Below are 12,725 nucleotides of genomic sequence, written 5' to 3'. Positions count from 1 at the left end.
AATGTTATTTTAACTTTTTAAAATTCATAATTACCAGCGAGCCAACAATAAGGAATCGTGCTAGACAAGAACCAAATCGATCAAGGAAAGCCAACTTCACCAAAACAAATGCCTTAAAACAGCTATCGAGGACCAAAACCTATAAATAAATTGAACAAAGAATGGTGTAATATCACAGTTAGTGGGAACACTATATTAAAGGACTTATAAGCAAAATGCAAAATTCAAGACAATATGAGTTTTCTTATTGTTGTAGTCTACACAGTTTAAGTTTGAGATAGAGTTAAGACTTCTGCACAAACTCGACTGCTCAAGTACAAGAAAGTCCAAATCAGTTTCCACTCCTGTAGACAGATCAAGATAAATAATCAAACATTGTCCACATAAAACAACAAAATAGATATCACCAACTTATACAGAAGCATGTCATTCACAGCTCAATTATGAGTCCAAAATGGCAAAAACTTCAGCCTGAAAATGGACTTCATTAGACAATGACAGTATCGACCCACTCACGTTCTGCAACTAGGAAATTAATTAGCAAGAATCTAAGGTTACGAACTATGATGCAAACCTTTCTGAACAAATTAGCTCCTTGGTAATTGAAACCTATGATGCAAACTCTTAACATAGCTGCTAAGGACCAAAATCTATAGAATAAATAGAATGGAGAATGTATAGTATGGATCAGTATATTGAAAGACTTGTGTGAAAAAAACGTGAAATCAATGGAATAACAAATTTTTTTTTTTTTTTTTTTTTTACAATTTTGACTGCTGTACACACATCAAGATCAAAATGATAAAAAAAATTGTCCTCACAAAACTACAAAACGAACATCTCCAACAATCTAAGATTATGATATGTATTTCCCAGAAAGCCAACACCAATAAGAGGTTGTTACCAAATATTGAACAAGACAAGAGATGCAATGGAAGTTTCAACCCCTACTGAGTGAACCAGAATTTATAGTCCCCTTGAAAACCAAAGCCTAGAAGCAGTCAACAAAAGCAGTCACAGGCCAAGTATTAGAATGGATTAAAACAAGCAGAAAACTATCCCTATAATTCTTCTTCAAAACAACAACAAAAAGAAGCTTATCGCCAAATCAAACCCCTGCCACGGACTCAAATTTTCTTGCAGTTGAAATTTTTAACATGAACTCAGAATAGGAGATAAATCCATATGGTTCTGAAAGGAAAACTCTCTTCCACAAAAGGCATACACAATAAAGCAATAAATCAATACCGTCTCCCTCTGCAAATTCTCAAAAAAACGATGACCAGCTTCTTGAACGAAACCAAGGTAAGCTCTAGAAAACCAGAGCAAAGAAAAACAGAGCGATCACTGATCGCGAAGGTATACAAGATATATCCATATAAGTCTGAAATCCCTTTGCAATTTCTTGAAAGAAAACCTAGAAAATCGCCAGGTATTGAAAAAATCAAAACCCTAATATGCAAGTATAAATATAAATCCATGTAACTCTGAAAGCTTAAAGCTCTTTTCTACAAGATAGCATCAACAAAATCATATCCGATTTGTAACAAAGAAAACCTGAATCTCTGAAAGCAATCATGGACGTATAAATCATATCCGATTCGTAACAAAGAAAACCTGAATCTCTGATTCGTAACAAAGAAAACCTGAATCTCTGAAAGCAATCATAGACGTATTGAAAAATATCATCGCAATCGGTACCGAATAGAAAATCTTACGAAAAAAATAAAAAACAAGTTATGAAATATGAGGAGGGTTGGGTGGGTATATATAGCAAACTCGGTCGGCGAAATCCAGAGTCGGTTTTCGCGAAATTCAGAGTCGGTTTCTTTTTAGCGCGTTCCCGACTCTGACTTTGACTCGGACTCGTTAGCTTAAAACCAACGTATCGGTTTTGTGAGTTGACACGTGTCTTGCTTTCTTTCCTCTTCACTTCTGTAAAGTGTTTTTTTTTTTTTTTTTAGTTTAGCATCATTTTTTTTTTATAACAATTTTTGTAATTTTTTTTTTTTAGAGAGGTTCAACCTATGACGTCCGCTTCTAATAATAACTCTTTATGATCAGACCAAAGTATCAATCAATTTTTGGTGTAAGCGGAGATTGAACCCCAGATCTCTTATACAACTATCAAAAACTTTACCAGCTGAGTTAACTGGAACTCACAATTTTTGTAATATTTTAGTTAGTCTCGAGTTGTCAGTAGTGACATCGGACATGGAAAAAAAATCCACGTGCAGTTCCACCATTTTCTTTTCCAGCGTTTATCTTCTTCTTCTTCTTCCTCTTCTCTAGCTAGATCCCAACATCCCTTCTCCACCTAGATCGTGCTCTGCTCTTATCAAGCTAGATCACCTTCTTCGAAGCTCTAGATTGTCTTCCTCTTTCTTTGTTCTTCTCTGGATATGCAAATCGTCTTTCTTCCTTCGTCTGCTTCCTCTGTTCTTCTTCGTATCTGGTTCTTCTGCTTATAGTTTTATAGAACTCGAGTTCAACGTGAATACATTGTTCAACGGTAGCAATCCAAACTTGAGTCTAGCAAAAAAAATAAGTTTTTATTTATATATAATTTTTATTCTGTAAATTTAATATATATATATATATATATATATATATATATATATATATAAATGAGGCTTTTTTTTAGTGGTCCTATTTTGTAGAAAAAAAAATGTGTTTTTTTTTATATATATAATTTTTATTTTGAAAATTTTAATTTATAAGTGGATAAAAAAATTTGAAAATAAATAAGAGAGTGACCCTATTTTTTTGGCAATGTTTTAATAGGAGTTAGAGTTGTATTTTTACTGAATTATTCTTTAGTTTTGCCTCTACTTAAACTTATGGATATAGAAGCATTTTAGAATCATGAAAATGAAGAATCCAAATAGAGGACACCTCTTAAATAGTAGTATACAAGATAATTTCATTCAATTATGGATATTTTTGAAAGTCAAAAAGGCAATAACTAACTTTCTGAGAAATGTACGGTCTAATGTAATGTTGATACTGCCTAATGTGAAAATAGAACTATCAAATATGAGAAAAAAAAAAAGGGACCACCAAATGTGACAAAAATACAGTCAACTATGTTGTTGGTACTGCACAATGTGAGGATAATACCGTCAAATGTGAGAAAAAAATTAAAGTACAACCAAATGTGAGAAAAGTACGATCAAATGTGATGTTGTCACTACCTAATGAGAATAGAACCATAACATGCGAGAAAAAAAAATTGAACCACCAAACGTGACAAAAGTACAATCACATATGATTTTGGTATTGCACAATTTAAAAATGATACTATTAAATGTAAAAGAAAAAAATACAAGTACAACCGAATGTGACAAAAGTATTGTCATATGTGATGTTGGTACAACTTAATGTAATAATGGAACTATCAAATGTGAAAAAAAAAAAACTATCAAATGTGATAAAAGTAAGGTCACATGTGATATTAGTACTACTTAATATGATAATGGAACCATCAAATGTGAGAAAAAATAAGGGAACTACCAAATGTGACAAAAGTACAATCACATGTGATGTTAGTACTACACAATGTGAGGATGGTCCCATTAAATGTGAGAAACAAAATAAGGGAACCACCGAATGTGACAAAATTACAATCACATGTGATGTTAGTATTGTACAATGTGAGGATTGTACCATCAAATGAGAGAGAGAAAAATAAGGGAACCACCAAATGTAACAAAAGTACAATCACGTGATGTTGGTACTACACAATGTAAGTATGGTACTATCAAATGTGAAAAAAAAATAAAATAAAAGAACTACTAAATGTAACAAAAGTACAATCACATGTGATGTTGGTACTACACAATGTAAAGATAGTACCATCGAATGTGAGAAAAAATAAGGGAACAACCATATGTGACAAAAGTATAATCACATATGATGTTAGTACTACACAATTGGAAGATAGTACCATCAAATATGAGAAAAAATAAGGGAACCACCGAATATGACAAAAGTACAATCACATGTGATGTTGGTACTGCACAATGTAAAGATGATACCATCAAATGTGAGAAAAAATAAGAGAACCACTGAATGTGACAAAAGTACAATCACATGTGATGTTGGTACTACACAATGCGAGGATAGTACCATTAAATGTGAGAAAAAATAAGGGAACCACCGAATGTGACAAAAGTACAGTCACATGTGATGTTGGTACTACACAATGCGAGGATGGTACCATCAAATGTGAAAAAAAAAAAAAAAAAAAAAAGAAAAAGGAACCACCGAATGTGACAAAAGTAGAGTCACGGGTGATTTTGATACTACATAAAGCTGTGGCGGCTAAGAGATGAGATGGATTTGTTGTCAGGTGAGGTTGATTTTGTTTGGGTTTGATAGTTTTGAATCTGAGGTTGGAGGTGGTTTGGTTTCAACTCTAAGGTTTAAATCTAAGGTTTATGTTTGGTTTCTCATAAAGTATAAGAAAATTTGGGTTTTGAGTTTGGGGGCCGAAAATCTGGGTTTGAATTTAGTGTTTGGGGGCCGAAAATCTGGATTTGATTTTGGTGTTTGATGTTTTGGTGGTGTGGGGGTTTGAACCTGGGTTTGAATTTAATTTTTTGAATCTGGGTTTGAATCTAGGTTTGAATTTAATTTTTTGGGTTTTAAATTTGCTGGGTTTGTCAATAATGTTGGCATGAATTCTAATTCTGGGTTTCGACTCTAAGGTTCGAATTTTCTGGGTTTTAAATTTTGTTTTCATGTTTAATTTCTTGCTCATGTTTAATTTGATGTGGATCTATAGTTTAATTTTCTGTTCTTATTTTCTGGGTTTGTGATTTTTGGATTTTAATTTTGTGTTATTAGATCTAGGTTTGTGTTCTTGTTGTTCTTGTTGAAGGCACACTTATATCTCAATTCATGTGATTTTTGGTTTTTCTTTATGTTTTTATTTTTTTATTTAGTTAAAATTAATATAAAAAAAATTTAAATTTTAGATGCTAACGTGGCATTTTTTAATGCCAAAATAAAAAAATTATTATTATTATTTTAATAGTTCTGTTTGCCACATGTGCAATTTTCGTCTCTGATATAACGGCAGGGATAAAAACGAGACGCATTTTCTAGGATAGAGAGTAAAAGCGGTGGAAAAAAAAAAGTTAGGGACCAAAATGGAAATCGCGTGAAAATGTAGGAATAAAAATGGGTTTTTCTCCTTATTTGAATTGGGAAAAAGTTATAAAACCAGATTTTCTCACAAAACCTTCTGGACGTGGTCTAGTCATGGACGACTAATATGGACGAACTACCTTAACTTGAACCCCATCAATAGGTATATACAGTAAACATGAATATATAGCGCCCCATCTCTATTCCATTGTGTGCCTAAATTTTGAAGGTGATATCAAACCAGCTGGTTTCTTGGATATGAATCGTTTTAATAAACTGCATTGCTTTGACCATAACTATCTTGATTCTGGTTGGGAAGCTCTTCCACCCCATGATTTTTCATGATAATTTATACCCAAAATCCGTAGTCCTTGATGGTAAGTTATATGTCATGGGTAGTTGGCATAGTGGTGAGTTTCGATTGGAAGAAGCAGAAGCAAAAGGGTATGGCTGGATGAAGGTTTATGACCCCATCTTAAATACTTGGGAACCCTTGCCCAATGCTCCATCTGGTTTTGGCTTTGATAACATCTTTGCTAAACGTATTGTTTACACTGTTCTCCCCCTTCAGAAAACAGATTCTTGTATCTCAAAAATATGATGGCGAGTCAACCTTCCTTATTTTTGATGTGAACGCTCGATGTTGGACTACACTAGTGCCTCCTACCAAGCTTGCTCGTTATCCGGATATAGAATAGGTGATCATTGTCAGAACCTACCCGTTTATAAATCAATGATAATCTGTTTACGGGACAATTGCACAAAGAAATTAAAGAATACTCAATGATCATTTGAACTTGTTAAACCTGTTTGAGAAGTGTTAACCTTTATGTTGTTTTGGGACAAGTTTTTCAAAATTCTTATCGAAGATCTCAAAGTCAAATCCAAGCTTCTAAGGGCATGTTTGGTATATGTGTTTAAACACATGTTTTTAGTTTTTAAACAATATTGCACGTATTTTCACACTTTTTCACCCACACGTATTTCCAAAAAAAACTTAAAACTATTATTTAAACACACGTACCAAACGACTCTTAAGTATCACAAGTTTCTTTGGTATTTCACCTCATTACACCTCACAGAAGGCTGTGTCACACAAACCAATAATAAGTTTTATAGCTTCTCTAAAATTCTGAAACTTTATTATTCTTTATCTTCCATATAAACCATCTTATCATCATTATTTTGAATATTTCCCTGCGACTCTCATTATAAATTATTTAGAATGATTGGTTAATATGTTTAAAATTGTTAACAAATATGCATTATAATAATATGATTTTTATATAAATAGAAATTGTACATATGTGGTACTATATATCAACTTTAATGACAGTTTTTGGTTGCTGTGATTTTAGGGACAACTTTCATCCCTATCAATTTTCTTTAAGCTAGAGTACTTATTTCATGGTAGGCTTGGAATCAAAGCTTATAATTCCATCTATATATTCTTCTCCACCATTCAATTACTTATCAAACACAAGGGTAGACTTGGGATCAAAGCTTATAAAACTCTTCCATTAATCTCCTCCATTCAATTACTTGGCAAAAACAAGAAAAACTTCTATAAATTTAATGACCTAACCAGCTAGCTGCTATCGAACATAAAATATTTCGTAAATGTCCTTTGCCTTGAGCAGGTACCAGAAACCATTTGCCTTATATGAGAGAATTGTTTATAAAGTACAATGGTGAGAAGTTAAAGTCATTGTTTGGTGTTAGGGCATACCAGGTTAGTAATTTCAACAAACTTGATGTCTAAAAAAATCTAAAATTTACGTTGTTAGGCTACTTACCAACCACTTGTTCCACATCATGTAAGAGAATTTTGTGCACTAAGGGTGTGTTTAAAAATCGCTTATTTTGCTAAAAACTGAAAGCATTTAGCAAAATAATTTTTTAAATGTGTGAACAATGCAGTAGGACCCATTTTTAATGAAAGTTTTGTTGAAAAAAGAAGTTTGTGGGTCTCATAAATAGTGCATGGGACCCACTGGAAAAGCCACCACAGCCACAAAACACTCAAAAAAAAAAAAAAGGAAAAGCAATCGCGTCCCATTTCATTAGTACCCAAACGGGTACTAAATATATACTTTTTAGGGTATTTGAACTAAATGATTAATTAAGTTTGGGACAATACTTCTCCCAAAAAAAAAAATATACACTAAAGGTATTACCTATTTTATTACATATAATTACAAACTAACATGATAATTAATGAAATTGCTCTAACATTAATATGGTAAATAAATTTCTTAGTTATTTTTTATTTAAAAATTCATACATAGATTTATAGATTATATGGTAAAATTTACAATACTCTTAATATCTTTCTTTTATCTTCTAATCAAGTTCTTTTTCTATTATAAATTGTTACAAGAAATGGGTGAGTGGATTTGAATCTTTGATTTTTTTTTTTTTTTTAACCCTATTTCTCCTTAAAAAATGGTGTAGATGCTCATTTTTAGAAGCCCAGTAGGAGGAAAAGCCCAAAGACGTGGGTAGAAGAAAGTAGGATAGAAAATGTCATTAAGCCCAAGCGCCAGGAATAATGGATTATGGGTCCACAAAGCAAGCAAATGGACCCTGAATAAGTAAGTGGGTCTGAGAAGGCCCGGAAGAAAGAAATAACAAACTCATGGGCTGTACAGATGTAGAAAAGCAAGAATGGGCCACGATTGTCACGGCAAGCCCAAAGCAATGTAAGTAAAGAAAGTAAGGGGCAATGGAGAATCCATGAGCCCCAAGGAGGAAGTAAGAAGCACTTGGGCTAAGGAAGCCCAAGGAGTTAGTAAAAGCCCATGGGAAGCATAGAATTGGAAAAGGGCCAAGGATGCCCCAAGAAAGTAAACGGGCTTGGATGCCCAAAGGAAAGTAGGTGGGATGAGGGAGCCCATAAGTAGTAAAGGGCCCAAGGAGTTTATTGGGTCTTTAGAAAAAGAATGAATAGAAAAGCCCAGAGAGGCCCAGCAAACTTGGGTTAAGCAAACCTCACGGCAAGCATAGTAGAGGGATGAGGCAAGAAACAAATAACAAGGGCTGGGAGCATAAGAACAGCCCACACACGAGCAAGGCCCAACCCCTAAGAGAAGCAAAACATAAATGTAAAGTCAGAAAAAGTAGCACACGCCATAAGAAGTCAAAGGCGAACAGCAGATGGGGCAGATTAACTTTCAGACCGCGACAGACACCTGAGCAGTGGGTAGAACTTGGATGAGCATGGAGGTAAAGCACGCACAAGGCCCAGGCACCACTAGCATGTACCTAATCAATACAGGAAATGGTGAGGTCATGGGTCAGAGGTAAGAGGGTATGGTTTGGTGGTGGGGAGAGGAAAAAGACTCATTTTCGTGTTTCCAGCTCAAGCTCTTTTGGAAGCAATGTCCTGCTGGGATGACATACCACCCAAAAGAGGCAAAGCTGAGTTGGAACCACTAGGTGCATGCCATGAGAGACGGAGAGAAGGAGAGTACTTACACCATGGCAGGTAAGGGTGCCACAGCAAGCTTGCAAACAAAAGAGCCTTCTTTGTCTGATGAGGTGGAAAGGGGCAGCCAGTGCAGGTAAATGGCGCTGGCTGGGGGACGAGCAGTCAGTGATGGTCGACAAGGACACCCACACCAGACAAAAAACGATTAAGGGTTAAAATGGTAAAAGCCAAGCACAGCTGGCGCTATATAAGGAGCCTTTGCTGAGCACGGCGAAGGGAGACGGAACCTCTGGGGGGGAAAGGGATAATCACTAGAATCAAAAGGAGAGTAAGAAAACAAGAAGAAACCGAGAGAGAATCAGAAAAAATAAAAAGGAGAGTAAAAACGAAAAGAAAGAAAGGAAATGATTAACAAATAGAGAGAAGAAGCAAAAGAAAAAAAAGAGAACTGAGTGGCAGACATGCACCGAATGGGTCAATCTCCATCTCCCTCTTCAACCCATGCTCTCTGGTAACAGAAGAGGACCTTGCAAAATACAAGTCATTTAGGCCCGCTCCTTCAAAGCAGCTAATTTCTCATTTCATAAGAGATTAGTCACATTAAAAAGGTGGTTCTCCTTTTTGACTTAGACATGACAGTAACTTAACACGGCAGACTGACATTTACTTCCTTTAATAAGCTTGTTGTTGTTCATTCAATACTTATTGTTTTGTTGTTGTTTTGTAAAATGGGTACCCCTTATCAAAGCCCACTGTTTATTTTATTTGAATCCTAAAGGAATTTCCATTACTGACATTATTATACCTATCAGCCGTAGTTAATATAACAGTTCTGCCTACCATGGACGTGTAACCAAAGTCTGATCAACAGGGGCATTGTTTGCGAGCAAGCCGAACCAAGAAAGTTTGCTAGCAAGCCGGACCAAGAAGGTTTGCTATTGGACTGGTCCCAACTCCTTGATCCAAAAATCTTTGGGCCCAGTGTTGCAGTAGGCAGCCCAGCCCAACACTTGCAAAAAAGGCCCTCACAAATGGATTAATTAATGTAATTGAGTTACAAACTCTCTTGGCATCTTCTAACTGTTCAATGTTTGATCAAATTCAAGCAGCCACACTTGCATGCTATGACTTTCAAAATCTGTTCTCAAATATCAAAGTTCAAATTTGCATACATTTTTTATGAGAAAACGTGGGCCCATTAGAATATAGAATAGGTGATCATTGTCAGAATCTACCTGTTTATAAATCAATGATAATTTGTGTACTGGATAACTGCACAAAGAAATTAAATAATACTTAATGATCATTTGAACTTGTTAAACCTGTTTGAGAAGTATTAACCTTTGTGTTGTTTTGTGACAAGTTTTTCAAAATTCTTATCAAAGATCTCAAAGTCAAATTCAAACAAAGGGAAAAGAAAATTATTTGGTTAAATTGCATGTTTATATATCAAGGAAAAACTAGCCCATTGGAAAGTTGATGAGTCATGATCAAAACCTACCTCTTTATAACTACATAAAACCCATGACAATTTGTGTCCATAGGAAGAGCAAAACATAATATGGAGCTGAGTACGAAGTATTTCATGCTAATTTCTTTCTTTATCATTCTTTCATCTCTTGGAATTGAGTCTACTAAGGAGGAGCCACCAAGAACTGGCAAGCACTTTGTGCTAATTCATGGAGCATGCCTTGGAGCTTGGTCTTGGTACAAGCTTGAGACACTGCTAAAATCTTCAAGGCACAATGTCACTGCACTAGACTTAGGTGCTTCTGGAATCAACCCACTGTAGGCAAATGATCTCCAATCAAGTTCTGACTATTTCAAGCCTTTGAGGGACTTCATGGAAGCTCTTCCTTTTCATGAAAGAGTAATCCTTGTTGGTCTTAGCTATGGTGGATATGCAATTTCTCAAGCCATGGAAGATTTTCCAAGTAAGATTTCTGTAGTTGTTTTTGCCACTACCTTCATGCCTGGGCTGACCCTCAACTATTCCACCCTCAATCAAATGGTACTTCTTGCAACTTTTTTTCAAATGATTTTTTTTTTTAACGATAAAGTTCAATATAATATAATTAGATCAAATAGAAGTAAATGTAACCCTATTACACTTGCAATTTCTCTCCAACAAAATTCATTACCCTTTAAAATACCATTGAGATTCAGGCCAAGTTGGCATATTAACCACAAGATTTGAACTGTTGTGCAATGTCCATGCCCAAATATGAGCTCTTGTTGAAGCTATAACTGGGCCAAAAATATTTTAGGATGGCAAAAATCTAAACCCACCCTTAAGAAAATATCTCATCATATAATTATTATATATATTTCTATGAAATTGGCTAATTATTAATATTTACCTCTCCGATTCTGAAAGAAAAAAAAAAAAAAAAACTATTTACCTATACAAATTTCATGATTAGAAATTCATAGTTGTTAGTGATCAACTCTATTAAATTTTTTGAATACTCTATTGAATTTTCTTCTTAAAAAAAAAAAAAAAAAAAAAAAAAAAAAAAAAACCTCTATTAAATTGGTGATATCAGATATGTGATCCTTAGAAATAAGTTTTCACTTCACTCTTGTAACACCAACCCCACTCTTTGAGTTTTGAGTCTTTTGACACTGATTTATCTTATTATTACAGAGAGTGAGCCAACGAAGGCCCTCAGCTTGACAATCCCTATACATATGACCAAGGCCCAAACAACCCTCCAACTACTTTCATCTTCGGGTCCTTGTACTCGGCATCAGATTTGTTCCCGCTTAGTCCAATTGAGGTAAGAAATGCATTTTCTTTTCCAAAACTTCTTTTTGAAACTAACATGTCAACCTTCTGATCATGTTCAAACAAGTGCTCTTAACATTTTATGTTGCAATTTGTTGTAGGATTTGACACTGGCTACCTTGTTGTTGAGACCATTACGTTTGTTTAGTGATGAAGACCTGTCAAAGCAGCTAATGCTGTCTACTAAGAAGTATGGGTCAGTTAAAAGGGTTTACATCATAGTTGAAAAAGATAAGGTGATAAGGAGAGATTTTCAATTGTGGATGATTGAGAGAAATCCACCCAATGATGTGGTGTAGATCAAAGGATCAGATCACATGGTCATGATGTTTAAGACAATAGAGCTTTGGTCTCATCCCCAAGGCATTGCTGAGAAATATTCTTAATCCACTTTCAATGCATGGGACATTGATTCACTAGCAATGTATTATAATCAGAGAGAGAGAATTGTAATTTATAAGCCATTGGTATTATGGCACAAGGCTCTCTATGAAAATGATAATGTTTCAATAATAATAAAATTTGTATCTCTAACCTTCTACAATATAAGGAAAATTGATTGAATCATGTTTAATCACAGAATTGCTTATTTGTGTGTACAAAGTAGTACTCTATTGAATTTTAAAGGTTATTGGTCCCAATAGATAATATTACCTCCGACTGGCTTACTCTGATATCTTGAAATGATTAATTTGCAAGCTGTCAACATTTAGTTTTTGAAAATTACTTCGCATTCTAATATTTATAAACTCAACCCAATTGTATGTTCATATTTAGTAGGATTTTGCTCATTTGTAAGCTCTTCCAAGGGCTTAAAAATGGAATAGAGAACTATTCCCTCTGTGAGTTCACTCTCACCATGTGCTCCACACTCTCATACTTTTCATTGCTCCAAACCTAAACAATTTCCATTCCCAAAGTAAAATTGGACAATAATAAAAGCCTTCAAACACATACAAGCTCCAATATAGGGATAGTATCAATTCTAATTAGACCAATAATTATATCAACATGTTACAGGAATCTATGTTACCACCGGCATCCAATTCAAATTCTTGAGAAGTGATCCTAGTAATTTGGATGCTTGATAATCTAATTGTTCCTATGTTTGGTTTGATTAGGAATTTAATAAGATTCATAGGAATATGAAATTGTTATGTTTGATTTATTCTTAAGAATCTTATAGTAATTATTTATTTTTCTCAAATTATTGTTACATTTGTAAATACAATATCACATCATTTTTTTCCTCCAAAAAATAATAACAAAATATAAATTATAAATCATGGTAAATTCATTGAAACTGTAGTATAATATTGTTGAATGACATACATAATACAAAAATAATTATTTAGC

At 34.3% G+C, this 12,725-nt stretch overlaps 1 pseudogene; it reads left to right on the top strand.

The window, feature by feature from the left end:
• The first annotated feature begins 10,109 nt into the window (after positions 1-10,109).
• On the top strand, positions 10,110-11,755 carry LOC142641980 (methyl jasmonate esterase 1-like; annotated as a pseudogene).
• Positions 11,756-12,725: the final 970 nt, after the last annotated feature.

The sequence above is a fragment of the Castanea sativa genome, chromosome 7, assembly GCF_040712315.1.
Source record: "Castanea sativa cultivar Marrone di Chiusa Pesio chromosome 7, ASM4071231v1".
Lineage (NCBI taxonomy): Eukaryota > Viridiplantae > Streptophyta > Magnoliopsida > Fagales > Fagaceae > Castanea > Castanea sativa.
Note: the sequence above shows the minus strand (reverse complement) of the source record. Positions and strands in the feature narration are given on the sequence as shown.